Raw genomic sequence first — 21251 nt, forward strand, 5'->3', positions numbered from 1 at the left:
AAAGGAGGCCAACAACTTTATTATAGCATCAAAGAGGAAAATACAATGCTTTGATTCATACATTACTCCTTACCCGAAAAAAAAAAAAAACAGCAGCATATATATAAAAAACAGGTGCTGCTATGAATGAACCTCATACAAGGAATCTGCCATGAATGAACCCCATCCCAGCAAACCAAGTGCTGCCATGAATGAACCCCATTATTCCCTACCCGAAAAATGAATGAACCCCATCCCAAAAAACCAAGTGCTGCAATGAATGAACCTCATTAATCCCTACCCGAAACATGAATGAACCCCATCCCAGCATATATGAATCTTTGATACTTTCAGATGCATAATACTTTACTCCCTCTCACAGAGTCCTTCGAATCCTTGCCAAGTCATGGAGCAATGCAAAGCAATTTAGGTGTAAAGATAACATAAAAATAATAACCTTACAATTGCTTATAGGACCATACCAAGGTACCAAGATCTGTCATGAGGGATTACACATGTTTTCTACCAATCAATATAGAAGAGCTCTTCAAAAATACCTAACCATTATTCAAATGTGAAGCAGGCATGAATATTCAGATTCTCAGGCATGTCATACATTCCCACACAACAATTGAATGCATTGCACCAAAAGACCATCTTATAACTACAACAAACAGAATAATAATAACAGCGGGTAATGAAACAAAGCAGAACCGAGGCCCAAACCAAACTCCAAAAGCCTCAAAGAATAGCATCAAAGAAGCTAAAGATCCACAACAGAAAAGCAGGAAAAAACCCACAGCCTTCCTCTCAACCAATAAGCTAACGTGGTTGAGGCAGCAGGGAAGTCATGCATTTATATTACGAATAACAGGGGAGCAGAACCGAGCCCTCAAACCAAACTCCAAAAGCCTCAAAGAATTATTTCATCTTGCATATGTTTTGAATGGGGAGACAACCATATAGAGCAAAACCAGGCCCTTAAAACCAAATTCACTTGCTCGAATATGCTTCAAACAAAGAGGCAACACAACAACATCAAAACCAAAAGTCCCAACGTAAAACTCCAAAGCTACAAAACAAAATGATACTACACGCCTGTGTTTCAAACAGGAGGGGGCAACAAAGAAGCTAAAGATCCACAACAGAAAAGCAGGAAAAAACCCACAGCCTTCCTCTCAACGAATAAGCTCGCGGGTTGAGGCAGCAGGGAAGCCACCAAGCCAACACAAAACTCTCCAAAAGCCTTCAAACAAAAGGTAAATATGCATTTATATTACGAATAACAGGGGAGCAGAACCGAGCCCTCAAACCAAACTCCAAAAGCCTTAAAGAATTATTTCATCTTGCGTATGTTTCGAATGGGGAGACAACCATATAAACGAAGAAAATGGCTCGTCTTTACCTGTGCTCTGTCGATCGAGGGACGGCGAAAGGAGGAGAAGAGGACGCGAGGGAAGCAGCGGGGAAGATCCTAGGGCAGAGGCGAGAAAAGGGTAAAAGGTAAAAATCTTTTGCGAAAGCGGGGCAGCGGGGTTAATACCGCTTCCCGCTTTCGCTTAGCTTCCGCGAAGCCGAAAGCCAAAGTCGCAAACCAAACGACGAACTTTCACGAATAATCGCGCCAAAGGCCCGCGCAACGCCAAAAAATTCTTCCCAAACGGAGCCTAAAAGTCAATCAATCAAGAGCTAAATGCAAAATTCATTCGCTCTCCGTAACAGTTTGTCGAAGTTGATAAATTTTCTAATTAACTTCAGCTCACAAAGTGCGAATGTTATATCAAATGTATCAATATATTCTAGCTTACTAGGACCTCTTATATCAATTATGGGAAAATGAGTTATTGTGATTTTGATTTGATACATTCTGATGAAGGAATCTTGTTCTACGAGTTTAATGAATGATTATCGATATTTTATAACTTTTATTGATTATTTTTCTTGTGTTACTTTAGTGTATTTTTATGAAAAACAAGGGTGACGTATTTGCTTGATTTAAAGATTTCCACAAGGCAACTTAGACTCAATATGGTGCAACAGAGGATAATATACCAACAAGACATTTAGGAAATACTTGTCAGTCCAAGAAATACATCATCAAACTCAATTTTTTAAAAGGCGTGGACATTGTAACTGTTATGGGGCAAGGTGTAAGCCTCATAGTATAAAAAAAAAAGTATATAAATATTAAGGGAAAAAAACTCTTTGTGCATAATAAAAAAACATTAAACTCAAACAAAAAAGTTTTCTAGGAGTAGAATCTTCAAGATATTAGCAAAAATTCACTACTAAAAGTAAAAAAAAAATATATAAAAAAAAGTAAACATGTTTGAGCAAAAAAATAAATTTATGATCATTTTATCTAATTCTTGAAGGTTATTCATTCTTAAAATTCATCATCAAAACCTTCTTCATCAACAGTTGTGTTCAAATCACAACTAGATCCTTTATATTCTCTTATTCAGTCTTAAAATTCATCATCAAAATCTTTTTAATCAATAGTTGTGTCAAAATCACAACTAGATTCTTCATATTCTCTGCATTCATTGTCCACTTCATTGAATTCATCATCATGTTCAATCTACAGGTGCATTCATAATTTATTTCTCTTTATCATTGTAGCCTAAATTACAAACAAGAACAAAATGACATTCGTAAACCTTTAGACAGGATATTTTTTCTATGAGAAATTAAGAATGCATATTTATGTAAAGAATAATTAAATGTAAATATGCTATTTTTTCACATTTCTGTTTTTAAATGTAAATATGCTTGACCTTCTAGGTGTGCTACATACGGTTTCCAATAAATATGTTGGACACCATATGTGACACACCTAAAGTGCTTCGACAGGAACCTTCTTGGATGAATGAAAACGAACAAGTATTTGATGATGATGTAATCAGAAAAGTGTCCACGACAAATGCAAATGAAGAATTACAAAATATTACACAAGGAAGAAAGGACATTTTTATAACATATTCACATAGGAAAAGGGCGATGAATGAAAGAACACCTAAACATCTTGTTAGTATATTATCCGAGTTAAATGTCAAGCATATCCGTATGTAGGTGGACACTTTAGGTTTGCTACATACAGTGTCCAATAAATATGTAGGTGCGCTACATACGGTGTCCAATAAATATCTTGTTTTTTCACCATTTTCTTTTTACCCACATTCTCATAGTTTGACCTATTATCTGTTATAATTTGCACCACATTTTTTTCTCCCGTTTCCTCAATCACGTCATCCAAATAAGTGAATAGAAACTCACCACTTTTTATAACATTAAAAACATCTTCAAATTTAAGACAAAAAATCCCAGCTGGACTGTTCATAAAAAAATTAATCAAATTTTTACTTTTTCTATCCGTTCAACTGTCAGATATAATCGAGCATTTATATTTACTTCATGTCTCTTTATGCTCCTATAATATCTTATTGATTTTCGTCTCATTTTTGAGTATCCAAGTTCTCAATCATGCAATAAAACTAGGTCCAAAATATCAACTGCTTCAAACATAGGCATGTAATATGGGTCATTGGCAACATTAAACTCCAATCCGGCTGAGTAGCAGAATCTACCAATTGTCATGCATGTTTCTTGTTTTTCATCTTTTTTCCACTTGGAATTTAGTTTAGAATTCCTTATTTATGTTGTGGTGAAAGAATCAATTGGACCTCTAACTGAGAGGAGACAACTAATGATGAATTGGTAGCATTTCAACCTTCACTAATATTTATTGCACAACTTCTAATGTCATTTAATACACTTTCACGTTGTGCTTTGACTTTTGCATCATATTCTAATGCTTTCTTGCATCTCTCTTGAACTTCAGTAGGGGCTTTAGTGCATGGTTTAATGCACTTGTATTTGCCGACAAGATGTTGCTTCATTTTGTTTATTGTTTCACTACACACTTGATTGCAAAACTTACATTTGAAAAATTCTTCATTGGGTATGCTTGTTGTATATTGCCATGCAAAGTCTTTCTTGCTAGTGCGACTATTACCGACCATAGAATCTTCCCCTTCCATTACAAATTAATAAGTAACCTAACACATTAAAAAAAATTCAGATCAAATCCACCTCTAGTGAATTGTAAACATGAAAAAAAAATTTAGTTTACTGTAAACATGAAAAAAAATATATGGTTTATGAAAAAAGATTATGGTTTATTGTAACTAGAGTAAACTCTAGCAAATCTATAACATGATATATATATATATATATAAGATATATATATATATATATATACATACAGTTCAGTGTAGTAGTTACAGTGAATTTACTATAGCTGCAATAAAATTGATCAATTAAAACTCATAAAAGCTTAAAAAATCACAAAAAAATTTCATCTACTTGGCTGTGCCGTTGCGGGAGAAACAATGCTGATGCGAGAGAGGAGACGATGCGGGTGCAGTAATGGGAGAGGAAACATTGCTCGCGGAATGAAGACAATGAGCCTGTCAGATAGAGATGACATAGACGAGCATGCGTGCGGGATGAAGACAACACAGACAATGGTAAGATGAAGACGACGTAGACGACCTAGACGAGTCTATGTGTGGGATGAAGACGAAGCGCACGAGCGAGTAGACGAGTCTGCTAGGGGATGGCTTGCGTGCGACAGTGCGAGGGACAAAGCAGAGAGCTTGCGAGAGATGGCTGTGTGCGGGAGAAGCTTAATTCGAATAGATTTGTAGAATAAGGGATTTTTAACCCTTTTATTCGAGTATGAGGCGAGGAATACGCCCCGTGAGGCATGTATTGCGCTCCAAACCTTCCCGGGCGCTAGCCGCACGAGTTTTGTGCCCTCCTTGTGGGATTAGGGCGAAAAAAATTACGCCTCACTCCAGGGCGCACTCTGGGCGCACCTTAAAAAAGCCCTTTTAAAATAGAGATCAAATCACATGTTTAGATGCACCAACACAAAATGGTGTAGCAGAGCAGAAAAATAAACCTTTTAAAGGTAGTTAGAAGCATGATGATTACGATGAATATCCTAAAACACTTGTAGAGGCAAACAATTTTGACAGCTGCTCAATTGATCAACATAATGCCCTCGAGAGTATTGAATTGGAAGTCTTCTCATCAGATGTTGAAAAAGAATAATAGCGAGATCATTCCATTGAAGGTATTTGGTTGTGTATGTTTTGTGAAGGACAGAATTCGTATAACATTGATTATAATGAAACTCTTACACCAGTAGCGAAGATGAAAACAGTGAAGACATTGATTTATCTGTTAGTGAATGGTGGGTGGAGGTTACATCAAATCAATGTGAATAATGCTTTTTTTCATGGTGAGTTACTGGATGAGGTATTTATGGAGATACCAACAGGATTCAGTATAAGCTAGACAATGGGCAAGTTTTGTAGGCCTAGGAAGTCATTTTATGGCTTGAAGATGTCTCCTTGAACTTGTTTTGATAAGTTTAGAAAGTCTATGACGAGCATGGTATATGTTGATCATATGGCGTTATTTCGACAACATGAAAGTCACATCACTATACTTGCTATGTATGTTGATGACATGATTGTCGCTGCTGATGTTAAGTCAGAGATTGCTCAGCTAAATGTAAGATTAGGTAAAGAATTTGAGGTGAAGGATCTTGGAGTGCAATACACGGAGACTAGAGGGAATGGTCTTGTCCTCACGAAAACAAACATGCTTGGATGCAAGCCTATATTCTCTTCATTTGATTAGAAGGCCAAGCTGAGTTCAGAGGTAGGAGAGCCAGTTGATCGCGAGTGGTACCAGAGATTGGCGGGACGCCTTATCTATCTGAGTCACATTTGTTCCGACATCTCTTTTGTAGTGAGCGTGGTGAGCCGCTACATTCATGATCCAAGAAAGATCATGTGGATTTAGTGTATCAGGTTCTGAGATGCCTGAAGAGTGCACCAAGAAAGGGTTGATCTTTAGGAAGAATGGACATGTAAGCATTAAGGGCTATTGTGACTTTGACTAGGTGAGTTGTGCTTATGACAGGATGCCTACATCAGGATACTGCATGTTCGTATGGGGCAGCTTAGTCTCTTGGAAGAGCAAGAAAAAGTCTATAGTAGCGAGTTCAACATTGTAGGCAAAGTATAGGGCCATGGCCTTAGAAGTTGCCAAGATGACGTGGTTGAGAGGCTTGTTGGTAGAGCTCAAGGTAGACCAAGGAGCTCAAATGAAGTTTTGGTGCTAGAACAAGTCAACAATCAATATTGCCAAAAACTCTATGCAACATGATATAACTAAACATTTGGAGATTGATCTGTTCTTCATCAAGGAAAAGTTGAATAACGGATTGCTAGAGCTGAGTCGCGTAGCTATTAAATAGCAAGTGACTGAGTGCCTCACCAAAGGACTTAGCTCATTAGATTTGTCTAAATTATGTGACAAGATGGGCTTAGCGGATATTTTTTGCCCATTTCGAGGGAGAGTGTTGAGGTTTGCTTCTAATTTAGGATCCAATTTGTAAATAAAAGATGTCCAATAATTTATTTGTAAAAACGTTGTAATGCTCTATATAAATCAAAGTAATTAATGAAATTGTCTAAGGTTTATAGAGCAATTATTTATTGACTTAGACTAAGCCTCATATAATTGGAGGGAAATTAAAATCATCATAATAAAAAAAAAGAAATAAAAACACAATAATTGATAATTAAGGGAGAATAATTTCTCCCCCTTAAATTTAATGAACCCACGATTTCTTAAACCAGATATGCTTATCATTGCTCCCTCTCAAGTTGGGCTGTATATTTCATACATCTCAAACTTGTTGATGAGTTCACTGAAGTGGTGCCGATAGAGAGCCTTAGTAAGAATTGCAACGATTTGATATTAAGTTGGGATATAACTTAGCTGAACAACCCCTCTATTGACATCTCAGGGATGAAGTGGGTACCAATCTCTATATGTTTGGTTCGATCATGGTGTAATGGATTTTTTGAAATATTGATTGTTGATTAACTCTTTGAAGATCTTAATTATGTTTTGGTTCTCCATATGAAGTTCCACAAGTACTTTCTTTGACTACATTCCTTCACAAATTCCTAGGGCTAGTGCACGGTACTCAAATTCTACATTGTTTCTTGCCAACACAGTTTGATTTTTTTACTTTGAGTAATAAGGTCACCCCATACAATGAACAACTTGTGGTAAATATTTTATTAGTCAATTCTCCTACACAACTAGTATTACTGTAAATTTTAACGTCACGGTTCTCAATCTTCTTGAATGTGAATCCACATCGTGGATCATCTTTTGGTTCCCTAGGATTCTTAAATCCGCTTCTAAATAATCTTCATTTAGATCATTCATACGGTGGTTTGCTACACTCACAGAAAAAAATAATGTCAGGTTTTTTATGTGATAGATAAATAAGTTTTCTCAAAATTTTTTGATGCCTCATTTTTCAACTGAAGTGTTATCCTCTTCTTTTGGTACTCGTCGATTGGGATCCATGAGGATATTTGTTGATTTGCATCCCAAAATTCCTATCTCTTTTAAGTCAACAATATTTTTTCTCTGGGAAATGACTGTCTTATTTTGATCTTGCTGCTTCTATTCTCAGGAAGTATCTTAAAGTTTCAAGATCTTTGATTTTATACTCATAAGCTATTATTTTGTTGATTGTTTTAAGTTCTCTTACGTCATTGCTTGTAAGAATAATGTCATCTATATACAATAAGAATGGTTATTTTTCCTTCTTGATTTGATTTCACAAACAAAGTGTGATCAGTCTGACACTTATAGTACTCATTAGCAAGAACAGTTCTTATGAACACTTAAAACAATGCTCTAAGAGATTGTTTCAACCCATACAATAGTTTCTTTAATTTGTGCACCAGTTGATTATTTTTGTTTTTCCTTAAACCTGGAGGTAACTCTTCATTTACACTTATTCATCAAGATCACCATTAAAATTATATTTTTAAAATATAGCTGATGTAAAGGTCAGTTCTGGTTGACAGCCAATGACACTAATACTTTTACTTTATTGATTTTTGCCACCGGTGGAAATGTCTCCTGGTTGCCAATCCTATAAGATCAAGTGAATGATTTTGCCACTAGTCTCGCCTTGAACCTTTTGATGCTTCCATTTGCTTTGTATTTAACAATATATACCAATTTGCACCCTGCAGTTCTTTTACCATGTGACAATTGTTATGATTCAGATACCAGCTTTTTCAAGAAAAAGAGTCTCTTTTTCCTTAGCCTTTTTTCAAACATGAATATATAAGGTCTCTTGGCTTAAGTTTGAGACATGCACATTATCTAAGTTTGGAATGAATGATCTGAAAGAGAATGATAGTTTTTCATGTCACAAATTTTTCTATCGTGTATTTTGTGCATTTTTGTGCGCCCTATTCCTCTTAGTATTCATGATGTGTTGACCAAACATATGTATTATTACTTAGGGCGTGTGGAGCTTGTTTTGGTGATTTACATTCTTGATTTTTCATAGTGCCCCTTACATGCTCACTGGATTTTTTCTTTCTGGTGCATACTCGGAATTCTTTGTTCTTGGTGGGAGCTGTGAGGGGATTTATTGGAGGTTGAGTTGTGATAGTGGAGACACAAACGAGTTCATTAGAGATATAAGGGAGTTGAGTTTGGAGTTTCTGAATGATGTCCCAAATCTGATATTTTCTCCAACTTTTCTCTTAAATGTTAGATTTGGGATAATATGATTGGTTTTCAAAAAAGTAGAATTTGTACCCCTTTTTGTTTAATTTGTAGCTCACAATTATGTATTTGATTGACATGGAATCAAGTTTGGTTTGATTAGATTGATGTAGATGAACAAAAGCAATGCAATAAAAAAATTTTTGTGTTAGGTTAGAAGTGAATGTTTGAATATATGGATAGGATTTCATGAGGATGTTCAGAGGTTTGTCAAAGTTTAGCACTCTACTGGGCATCTTATTTATAAGATAGGTGGATATGAAAATTGCATCGCCTCAGAAATGTTTGGGTACATTATTAATGAATAGAATTGACTGACTCACTGCGAGATGTTTGTTCTTTCTCTGAGCCACACTATTTTGTTGTGGCGTTTCAACACAAAACCTTTTATGAATGATGTCATTTTTATATATATAAGGGCCGATAGTGGCGTTGTAGTAGTATTTTGCATTATCGCAGATGTTCATGAACACAAATTGAGATCATTGGAGGATTGGACTTTAGATGTTGCATCATATGTTTAGGCTTAGACATAACTTATGAAGAGGAAGAAGCAACTTTTTATGCTGTATTTGATCATTATTAGGATTTCCCCTTGAGAGAGAAATTGTCAATCATCAACAAAAAATTTTCTCTAGAAAGAGAAATGGTTTGTTGCCGACAAAAAATCTCCACTAGAGAGACTGATTGTCACCAACATGGATTTCCACCAGAAAATCTATCACCAACATAGCACTTCCACCACAGAGATGGTTCATACCCGATTGTGATGCACATAAGTCTTGGATTTTCAAATGAAAGAGAAATTTCAGAGAGAAAGAGAGAGAGAGAGAGAGAGAGCTCTGCTAAAAATCACATGTTTGTACTGATTGCTCTATAAAAAAATAGCAGAGGCAAACAAAGCTTTGGAGGACTGCTTTGCAAAATACATTAGGAGTTGCAGGCGAGTCGTGAACTGGAGTAACGAGCTAGAGTTGCGAGCAGGAGTCAAGAGGGTTGCGAACACTTATGTGAAACAAGGGGATCAAAGCTTGCGTGTGGCAACACAAGTATGTGGTAGTTTTTCTGGCTTCTGCCATTCGACAGGGAGAGGGAGTAGGGAGTTGGGGCAGTCTTGCAGGCTTTAGGGAAGATTCTAACTGTTGAAGGGAGATTTAAGGTTTCTTTCCTTGCTCTAATACCATGTAGAATTTAGAAGAAAAATTTTCTCAATTTCTCATCAAGCAAATAATAAATATATGTACAACTTAGATTAACCCTCATACAATTTAAGGGAAATTCAAATCATTATAATAAAAAGGAAAAATAAAAATACAATAATGGATAATTAAGGGAGAATAATTTCTTCCCCTCAAATGTATTAGGGGACCCATGATTTCCTAAACCAGATATGCATATCTACAGAGGTTATAAAATTTTTCAATGATAGTTGATTTCTAATATTGCAAGGTAGACTTTTCATTATGTAGACTCATATAATTCTCACTTATAAAGCATCTCATAATTATAAGCAAAATAAAGAGAAGATAAGAGAAGTTCTGGCAGTAGCTACGAGAAGAAATATCATCAACGCTAATTTTTCTCCACGTTCATCCGTTTTCTTCGTAACAAGTGGTTGTGTTTCTTATCAATCACTAACACAAATAAGGTGATATAACTGCTGATTACCATGAAGTGAAGTTTAGTGTAATATTTGATCATTGTACGCTTGTTGCACAGGTAAATCGCAAAAAGCCATGTAAACTTGGATCTTGTCTCCTAAATCTTTGGACTGGTTATGCTGTCATCCTGACTTAATTTTTGATCAAATTTCTATCATTGTCCTAACACATTGAACCTTTCTCATGACATCAAGCGCTATTTAGGATTGCATTAGTGAAGTGTATTATTGATGTGCTCTCATTTGGCCCAAGCAATTGTGAAAAATCTAGTACTTCAAATTGTTGTGCATACTTTTTGCTAAGACATCATCTATAAGTGTTCATTTAGAGGAAGCACAATTTTTTTCTCTAAAAAGTTTTTTTTTTATACAATTTATGATATATATGAACAATGTGGTAACAAACTTTCTTGGATTCTTTTTCTCATTGATCTATTCCACATGACTTTGATTTGTTACCAACAAAAACAATAGCAAGCTTTGACCACACTATGTGGGGCCGGCTATGGGAATCCTTTCTCCATTGTGTCCTATTTAGTGTCATATTTGGATTTGTTAGCACTACCTATAAATTGTGTAAATGTCAATCACCATACGTTAACCCAAGCTGGCCTAATTTGGGTCCACCAGGGTTGGACTTGGGGCAGGATTTGTTTGAATTAGGGGTGCTTATAATGTCTAAGGGTCTTTTTGGGGCAGTTTTTTTTGGCGTGGTGCGTTTTGAAAATGCCGGGTGAAGCATTTGAAAACAGCTTAGTAGTGGCATTTCAAATTAATTTATGTTAAATGCGGTCCGCGGGTTCGACGTTGCGGCCCGCATTTCTTTGCGATTTTATTACCCCGCATTTCTTTTGCTCTATGTAACACTTCTCTTGATCGCTTCTCTCTCTCGCCTCTCTTCAGTGGAAACAGGTGGCATGTCTCCTCTCCCTCTTCCCTCCGATCTCTGACACTGCCTGTTTACTATGCTCTTCGTCCTCCCACGACTATTAATTTTTGATGGAATGACTCTCTTTGTGATTTGTGGTTTTCTCATTTGCGGTTTGAAGCGAGAATTTAGATTTGTGATTTGTGGCTTTCTCTTTATGATGGACTTTGCGATTTTTTTTTTTTTTTTTTTCCAAAAAATTAAGCACAACAGCACCTAAAATTGACGCATTTACGCTTACCACAATCAAACCATTGTGAATGCGATAAAAATGAAAAATATGGAATGAGTTTTTATCTTTACCTTTGATGTTTGAGTGAGAATTTGAAAAATGGTTGCAAGAGGGTGCTTGCTTTGTTGATAGCAATATTTTGGGTGCCTTGTATGTAATTGCCTCAAATGAAAAAAAATATAGGAATGGGTTGTATCTTTACTTTTGTTGTTTGAGTGAGAATTTGAAAAATGGTTGAAAGAGGGTGTAAAATGGTTGCAAGAGTGTGGTTTACTTGTTGATAGCAATGTTTCGGGTGCCCTATATGTGATTGCTTCAAATGAAAACTATGGTATGGGATTTTATCATTACCTTTGATGTTTGAGTGAGAATTTGAAAAATGAATGAAAGAGTGCGTTTGATTTGTAGATAGCAATGTTTTGGGTAAATTACATGTAGAGCACCTGCCCTGTATGTAACTGCTTCAAATGAAAAATATGAGATGAGGTTTTATCTTTACTTTTGATGTTTGAGTGAGAATTTGAAAAATGGCTAAAAGGGTGCTTGATTTGTTGATAGCAATATTTCAGTGCCCTATATGTAATTAATTGCTTCAAATGAAAAATATGATATGGGCTTTTTATCATTACTTCGATGTTTGAGTGAGAATTTGAAAAATGGATGAAAGAGCGTGCTCGATTTGTAAATAGCAATGTTTTGGGTAAATTACATACAAAGCACCCAAAAACAATGCATTTATGCTTGTCATATTCAAACAATTGTAAATTCGTTAAAAATGAAAATTATGTGATGCGGTTTTATCTTTATCTTTGATGTTTGAGTGACAACGATTGAGAAATAGACTAACAACCTGTTTCAACAAGGACTGTCAAAATATTATTAAAAAGTTCAAGGAATGTACATGCATGAAGTACAATAGGATGCAATTAAAAAGCAATTTCTCGATTCTTCTCTTTTGATTACGTAAGGTTCTTTGAAAGGCGCGATGCGTTTCACTGAGACAAGTTCAAGGCGCTAGTTCCTCTTCGAAAAGAACCCTTCAAAGCCGCTTGAACCTTTCACTTAAAAAGGATTGAAAAATCTGGAAAGAAGCGAGGATCCACTGGTTTAGGTTAGGATCCGATGAGTGAACAATTGATGCTTCGGAGGAATGGTAGACAGAAAAATTGGAGGTGAGTATTTATGAAACATCCACTGCTTTTATCAAGTTTTCAATTTGTTCAGATGCATCAACATATCCTATGACTTTACAGGTGGTGCCAGCTGCGAAAAAGCTTAAATGGTATCAATCTTAAACTGTAGGAGAATTTAGACCGTATGTTTGGTGGTGTCATGGCAAAGAGCAATAATGCATGCACCCCTAGTGAAGTAGGGTTTGGTGGCATCACTGAAAATTTGGATGTTGAACCAACAAGTGATTCCAAATAAGACCATAGTCCGAATCTCAATGATGTTGAATCCACCAGCCAATCAAAGAGTCTTAGGGTTGAGAAAAAGAAAAAAGTGTGTGCAGCTTTCATTGGAAGCCAGATTTCACAATTGGAGGCTTCATGTACCAATGGATCTTACCTATCACAAGCAACATCTATTCAGTAGATTATTCGAATTTTGGAGGCAACTCCAGAAATTTATGAGGATATGTCATTGTATTTGTTCCCTATGAAGTTACTTGAAGACCCGACTCGGAGAGAGTTTTTCATTACGATAACCTCTGACCGTAGGGTACATTATTTATGTTATTTTCATGGGAACAACAACACTTTAGGGACATTTGAATTTCATTTTAGTATAATTAGATATTTTATATTTTCTTTTTGATGACATGCTGTCCATGCTGCTTTGGATTTTTAATTTTCATTGAGACACTGTTAATGCTTACTTGAATTTTTATTTTTCATCTTTATATTTTGTATTTGCTTCTCCAAATTCATTTGCACGTGGTGTTTGATTACATAGTTTAATGAGAGTAGCTAAATCAGTAATTATGTGTTAGCTACTTGGATGCAAATAGAGTACGATGCAAAAGGAGAATTGTAGTTGCAGTATGTTTGATGTATAAGTATTATAACTCATACATAGCTCACTCTCCTTGCAGTGGTGATGAGTGGGTTGGGAGTTGGCTGCAGACCACCCAACAAGATTCAGTAATTTGTTCTGTATTACACAATCTGTATTCATCGATCTTTTGGAAGAAGTACATAAGAAACATGTACTGCATGGCTCCTTCAGAATGACTTCATAAATTTCGTTAGCAATAACCCTCTACATATTATCACAAAATGAATCTATGAAAAAGGAGTCATGAAGCGATTCCAAGACTCATCTGAAACAATCTGTACGTCCTTTTCAGTTGGGTTAAATGCATTAGTCAATTTTTCATCACAAGTTATCAAATCAACTGACCTAACCTTCCAAAGGACTCCCATAGACATTTCACATGACGCGCGGTTTATGCCATATTTTCAGGTAATTTTACTTTTTTTATTGCATTTAGTTATTGAATATAGGAATTTAGTTAACCTTGTATAACTTCTTTGAACTGTATTGAAGCGATCAATGAAACATAAGTGGATGCACCTGTTCCAAATAATAAAAAAAATTCATTCATCGGGCAATGTGGTTCACCAACGTAGAATGTCATGGTTGTATGTGACTTCAAAATGTGTTTCACTTTTGTCATGATCGGTTGAGAGATCAGTGCACAGAATAGTTAGATTTTCAATTTTGCAACACGAACTAAGAAATATTATTTTTCTCATCCACCTCCAGGGTTGCTTGAGATCGAACTACTCATATATTGCTCTTACTACAATACTAATCATTGTATTAATGTCATGTAAATATTATTTGGTCGATGCTGAATATCCGTTACAATAAGGGCATTCGAAGACCTATCTTGATACGAAATATCACGCACTTAACTTTGAAAGAGCCAATAATATCTTTTGGGGCAAGAGAGAAATGTTCAACAAGAGAATCTTTCCGCAGTGTCATTTAAAGAACATTTAGAGTTTGGAAAAAAAAATGAGCCATATTGGGCGATTTGTCTACATATTTGTTTCCCAAACAAGTGCAGATTCTGCTCGTCATGATGACTCTCAATAATTATATTTGACAACATTCTTCCCACTCTGATGGTCGATGAGGCAACCGTGAGCAATAAATGTAATCTAAATATTACATTTTTTTGTTTGTTTTGGAGGTCTATGATGAGACACTCAACCTTAAGGGTATGACCTATATGTCACTATTAGTTTTTGTCACATGAAATCCCAATGAAGTTAACCAAGTTCCTCTCTTTTTTTCAGCGCTATGGTTTTTGAGGTTTTTCACAACTGTTTTTTTTTTGTGATATGCATGTGACTCACACGAGCCAGGTATTACGTGGGTTAAAGACAATCAAAAACCCTTTTTTTTACAATGTTTGTTGTCTTATTGTTGTGACAGATTCGTTGGTATATATACCACGTTCTATGAGACCTCACAACTGGATAAAACTTTAATTGATTACTTATATTATTGATTTTTAGTAATGTTACATCTAAGGGTATTTGTTTTGTGTTTTTGAGCCTTCAGGAAAAATGAGCTCGAGAATTTCCGATACCTCCAGAGCATTGTACTGCTACTGCAGATTACAATGTTCCTTGCTTACTTTACGACAGCCACATAGCTACTGGAGACAGTTTTACATGCGCTCAAGGAGAAGAACAGAAAATTGTGACTTCTTTATGCGGGCTGGTGGGTTGGAGGATTTCACCGCCGTGAGTGGTCGGGCGTGGAGAGTTTCCCTGGAGGACGGCTTATTTCGTAACATAGACCAGTTGTATTTTAAAAATAATATTATCATATTTTTAGCTGTTATTTTAGTGGTTCTTTTTTTAATTTTGATAGTCGTGCTAATTTAATGAGGTGTCTTTTTTTTATTTTGTAATGTTTAAATTGGATATTTGCTTTCAACTATATAATGTGTCAGTATGAATAGTTCTATTGAAAACAGTTTTACAGTATATGGACAGAATGATCATTTGTCCAGAAACAGATACAACACAGCTGTTTTAAAATTGCAAAAAACAAACAGACAATCAACTTATCCGCAGTAGCTTCCTGCTATAATTGTTGCATAACAACTTTTAAATAAGTCACAGCTGCTCCAAACAGACTCTAAAACTGAAAACTCTCAGTAATTTGTCATCCTAACTTGTAAACTGCTCGGTCAAAGAAAGAGAAAGCAAAGAAAAAAAAACACTTCGGTTGGAACTCAAACCTGATTGGTTTACATGGTATAATTTTTGTTTTTTATTTTTTATTTTCATTTTAATGGTTAGTAAATTTTTATATATTGTTTATTTTTATTTTTAAAAACAAGTCACCTTGTTTTAAGAACGCTTAAAACACCTCAAAGATTTTTCAAGCGTTTCTAAGAACTACTACTACCAAAAATGTTTTAATTCAAATTAAAATATAATATAAAAGTGATCCCAAATAGGGCATAGGTAGATTTTATTTTTTGCTCCTGCACACAATTGATTTTTTAAAGAAACGGATGAGAAACGATCCGGCTTTGGTGGCTTGTCTAATTAAGGAGCATGTACATACATACGTCACAATTCTTTTGCATTTACATATAACACCTAAATTTTCATATTAACATACATAGCACTTAGATCATTAATATCACCTTAAAAATATAATTATTACTTCTTTTTAAAAGTGAAGTATACACTTTCATGCATCAGTTTGTGACACTAAAGTAATTATACATGTGATTATGATAGTTTATATACATAAATGCATAAGAATGGTGTGGTATGTATGTAAATTCCCCAATAATTAGTGACCTTTCACCAAATAATCTTTTAGGTTTAGCATGTCTTCTTTTAGTTGCTTGATGCGCCATCTTGCTTCAGAGCTTGAAATTATCCGCTGAAGTCACATTTTTAAAATTGGTTTACATAAATTTGCTTTTATAATCTATTTTTCAATGTTTTATTCTTCTTTTTTGCAACACTTTTGCTGCCACTTGGGCATGATTTAAGTACTTAATTCTACTCACATTGGCTCAATTTAGTTCATCTTGTCAAAAGGTATATAAACCTATTCTAAAGATTTCTCTCCTCTGTTGCAGAAAAGCGCAGTTGCAGCGTTATGTACGCAATCTAACTGTATAGGAAGAAGGAAAACTGAAACAAGATATTGTTTTATATGTCTCGATTGTTTTTAGTTTATTATTTGTAATTTATATATCGAAAAGTTTGGTAAGATAATGAATAGTTTGGATCAGACTGCTGATGATGACAACAGATTTGGTGATATGATTGCCATAGCTTTGAAGCTATTGCCCTTATGGTTCCTGTAGCCTTATGACTTTGTACCGTTGTGATTCTTTTTCTTCATCCCTGTAGAAGTGATTTAGGGTCTGCAATTTTTAAAAAAGGAGATGGTAAATTTGTGGAGTAAATCACTTCTTAGAAAGCTGTGGGGAGAATTATAAATATATATATATATATATATTTTCAAAAAATTAGATGACAGCTTAGAGCTTTCTGGCTGTCACCGCACAAAAAATTCTTGTAAACAATTCCCTAAACAGAAATTTTGCCGTTTATGTAACTGTTGGTGGTGCTTCTACTGCATTGAAAGTATGTTGGGATGTTTGCTCAAGTCTGATAGGTATTTATGCGTGTTTTGTATGTTTATAATCATCAAAACAAGGTATTTAGAGGAGCTTTTTGCTGAATGAAATTCTAACTGATGTTTAAATTTTAAGTATTTCGTTGGGCTTTGATTTCTCTTAAGCGTGTTGAAAGGGAGTTTTCATTTTTGTGGAAGTTAGTTATATGTTGTTATAAGACTTGGATTCTTTACTAAATGTTGTATTTTTTGTTTCTTTTTATAATAATAATAATTATTATTATTTAAATTCATTACAATTGATTTTTTTAGGGAAATTTACATACTTAGCACACAATTCTTATGTATTTTCATCTAACAGTTACACTTTCATATTTACATACATGCTTTGGTATTTTAAAACCTATGCATGGAAATGTGTATCTCAAAACTCAGTTAGCAAGCTTCATTAATTCACTCCTATCCTTGATGCCAACTGAGCTCTTACATGACACCATCCCATTGGTGACACAACAAATTTGACCTTCCTTTTGGCCACCTAGCATTGTCTTCTTCACTTGACTCCACCTCAGCCTCTTGGCAACAATTATTGGTGCCAAAATGAAAGATTGGTGCCAAATTAAGCCTACAACAAGCCAATCAAAACCTATAAATATTCCCTCATTCATTTCAAGCTTGTTGATACCTCCCATACCAGAGCTAATTTTGTATCCCAACTCCTTCCCAAGAGCCCAAGCATTCTTCTTGCATCCTCCTAAGCTCTCCCATAGCCTCTACCTTATCCCATTTCCAAAATCGAAACCAGGACATGCCCCCTTCACAAACTAGCCACTAATTCTTCAATTCAATGCCTCTGCGAACTTCACAATACCACCTAATTAACTCATTCAATTCCTCGTTGTTTAGCCTCTCTAACCCATTCCTCGACCAGCCTGAGCCATCCTTCGATCAAAAATAAACGAGGAGCTTCAAATTGAACTCAAAGGATTTATGACAGGATCACAGGATCCAGTTGATCAGTCCATTGTAACCAAATCTAAGGATCAACTTTGCAAGTGAGGCATACATTGAAACTTAGCATTATGACTCTTGGTAGTGGTCTGTTATGAAAGAAACTCTTTTTTCACAACATTTTGACCATAGGATATGCCGTTTAGGATCTAGAGATCCTTTTGGCCTAGAAGGAACTCAGAATTAGCTTCGATAGTGTGTATTACACATTGTATTACACATTTTTGGTGAATGACTAGAGTCCACTATTTTGTTTGAGATGATGAATTTGATGTCATCCACTAGCATATTTTTGTTTTCAATGTTCAAGGTTGCGCCAAGCAAGGGAAGGAACACTAGAGATCACAATCCTAATCATTTCCAATCATTGGCCATCGAATCATGAAGCACCACGTGTGGATGCGGACCCTGGAGTTGCTGACGTGGCATGCTGGCTGTATAAATGGATATTAAAATGTTTAAATAAATACAAAATTCAATTCCAAATTTAAAATTTATTGAAAATACAAATAAAATAAGAAATAAATAAAAGAAAAATAAGAAAAACTTAGTAAATAGAGGAAAATAATGTGGAATGAAATTTAAAATAAAAATAAATATATTTTTGTCAATTAAATTAAAACATTAAAAATAATTAAATTCATAAAAATTTAAAAAATAAACTAACAACTGAAAAATCGCAGCGAAGCGAGCTGCCACTTCACGCAAGTATTAATGCCAAGTAGCGATTTGCAAGAGTACCATGTATCGTTCCCACAGTGAAATGAGTTAAGAACAGTTCAGAATTGGTGAATCTCTAGTTTGCTAGCTATCTAACCTAGTTCATTGCGATTAGAAAAATAGAAAAAGAAAATCCTAAATCTTGCATAGCTAACAAAAAACAAAATCAACATGAAGCAGAAATTAATGTTCTTAGGTTTCTTCAAGATTTTTGAGGATTGTGTCTCTGTGGTTCAGGTGTAGTGTTTAACTACAATTTTCTAACAGTTTCACTTATGTGATTGTTATCAATTAGGAACGATGTTTCTTCTTAAGCCAATGCCTAGGTCAGAGAAGAAATGGAAACCCATAAAATTAAGTTTCGCTTGACCTCATGGCGTTTCCCAGTATTCTAATCCTTTTTCTTGGTTGCAAAACCCAAATTAAAATATGCCGATTCTAACAGGATTTCAAGGCAAACCTAGTCGTTCTACTATGTAACGTGCAAGTCGTAGATCACGATAGGTTTTAATATCATAACTGGCCAAGTTAGAAGTAAACAAAGACCAAAAGGTTAATCAACAACATTGACATTAAAAACACTGAAAATGTATCAAGAGAAATATGTGAAGAAAAATATAATAAGAAAACTATCCATGAATCATAGAGGAACGAAAAAAAAAATACCTACTCATATCAGGAGAAAAAAACCACATTAAAATCTATGGAAAACAAGCCTGCAAGCAATATCTTCATAAAATAAAAATAATTACTCACTGGTTTGTGAATTTTCCTTCTTGCAAAAAAGTAAGCAAACAACTCTCTTATACAACCTCTTAGAACAAACAAAGAAAACTAAACACACAAGAAAAAAAAAAACTCTATTTGCTCTCCCAAGCAGGAGAACAACAAAACTCTCTTAATGCCTCTCCAAAACCTAGGCTTCAGCCTTTGAATATTCTCCCAACAGCCCTTCAATTTGAGCCCTAACTTGCTTTTATAACCCTTGTCCAAATTTAGCCGAATCAAACTAAATTAAATATTTCCTTTCGCTGTAATATATGATGACGTGACCATGCTCGATGAGCGTTGTAGTCATGCCTAGGGGTCATTCGTAAACAAAACGCCTGTTCTCTAGCGTAACCACACCATATGCTTGACGTGGCCATGCCAAAAATGGGCATGGTTACACAGGCTGAAAAAAGTCCCAATTTGCGGTTTTCGGCTCCGGTTTTTGTGCTAAGGCTGCTGCAGCCTGCAAAATACATAACCAACATTCTAAAAGCGTAAAAGTATTACATAAAAGAAATAATTTACATGAATTAAGACATAAACAAACGAAAAATTGACACATGTCATAAACAAAATTACTTGAAATTTTCACCATAAATGTTATTTGATATAAAGAACTCCCTGTAATTTTCTTAGAAACAGAAAATAATAATGAGGTTGAGAATTCGAATTTCTCATAAAAATTATAATAAAATGAATAAGTATGATAAAAATAATTAAGTAAAATAGAAAATAAATATTCATTTCATAAAAGTAAAAATAAAAAAAATGCATATTATGATTTACTAAAGTAATTAAATCAATAATTCATGTGATATAATTTACTTATAACATTATGGATATATTTGTAACTTAAAATTGATATATATTTCCTTACATTACAAAAAGTGCAATAAAACAACAAGTACATTAATGGATTTATGAAATTTTGAGTAAATGATTGCTTTAAACCAAATGAGTAAGAAAAACTTAATTTGAAAATGCAATTTGTAAGAAAACGTATATTTGTAATATGTGAAAATTATGTAAATATTTTTTTCTCAAGCCCATCATTTTCAGGCATATAAAGTCTTAGTTTTAAAAGAACTATGATTAAAATAAAAAAAAAATATTTTCTAATTTTAAGGAGTAAGGGGACATCGATATATTTACGCATAGCACGGTCAAACTATGGAGAATTTGATTAAAATAAGATGGGAACATACACAACACACAATTCTTGTGGTTTTAGCTGCTTGTAAATATAAAGTTTTGATGAAACAATGGATTTGACTATTAAAATATGATAATGAGTGCCATTTTTCATATGATGATTGTAAATATAAAAGTTTTGATGTGAGATTAGTAAATTCATAAGAATTGTGTGCTATAAAAATTTCCCAAATAAAAATATGAGTTGGGGTTAATCATAAATTTTTACATTTGAGTGAGAACTTAAAAAATTGATGAAAGAGGGCAATTAGTAAACTAGAAGTTTTGGATGGTTTGTATGTAATTGCCCACAATAAAAAAAAACAAAAAAAAACCATAGAGATGGGAGTTATTCGAACTTCAATAACATCGTAACCCCTGATGGGTCATAGTAAAAGTTTGTACTTTAAAGGTATAAATTTTATAGCCTATTATCACAA

General features: G+C 34.5%; 1 protein-coding gene across 1 annotated transcript in view; it reads left to right on the forward strand.

The window, feature by feature from the left end:
- The window catches only part of LOC110029915, a 28828-nt gene extending 11997 nt beyond the window's left edge, over positions 1-16831 (forward strand). Inside the window, exon 6 of the mRNA XM_020732401.1 lies at positions 16613-16831. The gene's annotated coding sequence lies outside the window, so the exon portion shown is untranslated. The remainder of the gene's footprint in view (positions 1-16612) is intronic.
- The last annotated feature ends 4420 nt before the right edge of the window (positions 16832-21251 follow it).

Source organism: Phalaenopsis equestris, unplaced genomic scaffold (assembly GCF_001263595.1).
Source record: "Phalaenopsis equestris unplaced genomic scaffold, ASM126359v1 Scaffold000610, whole genome shotgun sequence".
In the NCBI taxonomy this organism is placed as follows: Eukaryota; Viridiplantae; Streptophyta; class Magnoliopsida; order Asparagales; family Orchidaceae; genus Phalaenopsis; species Phalaenopsis equestris.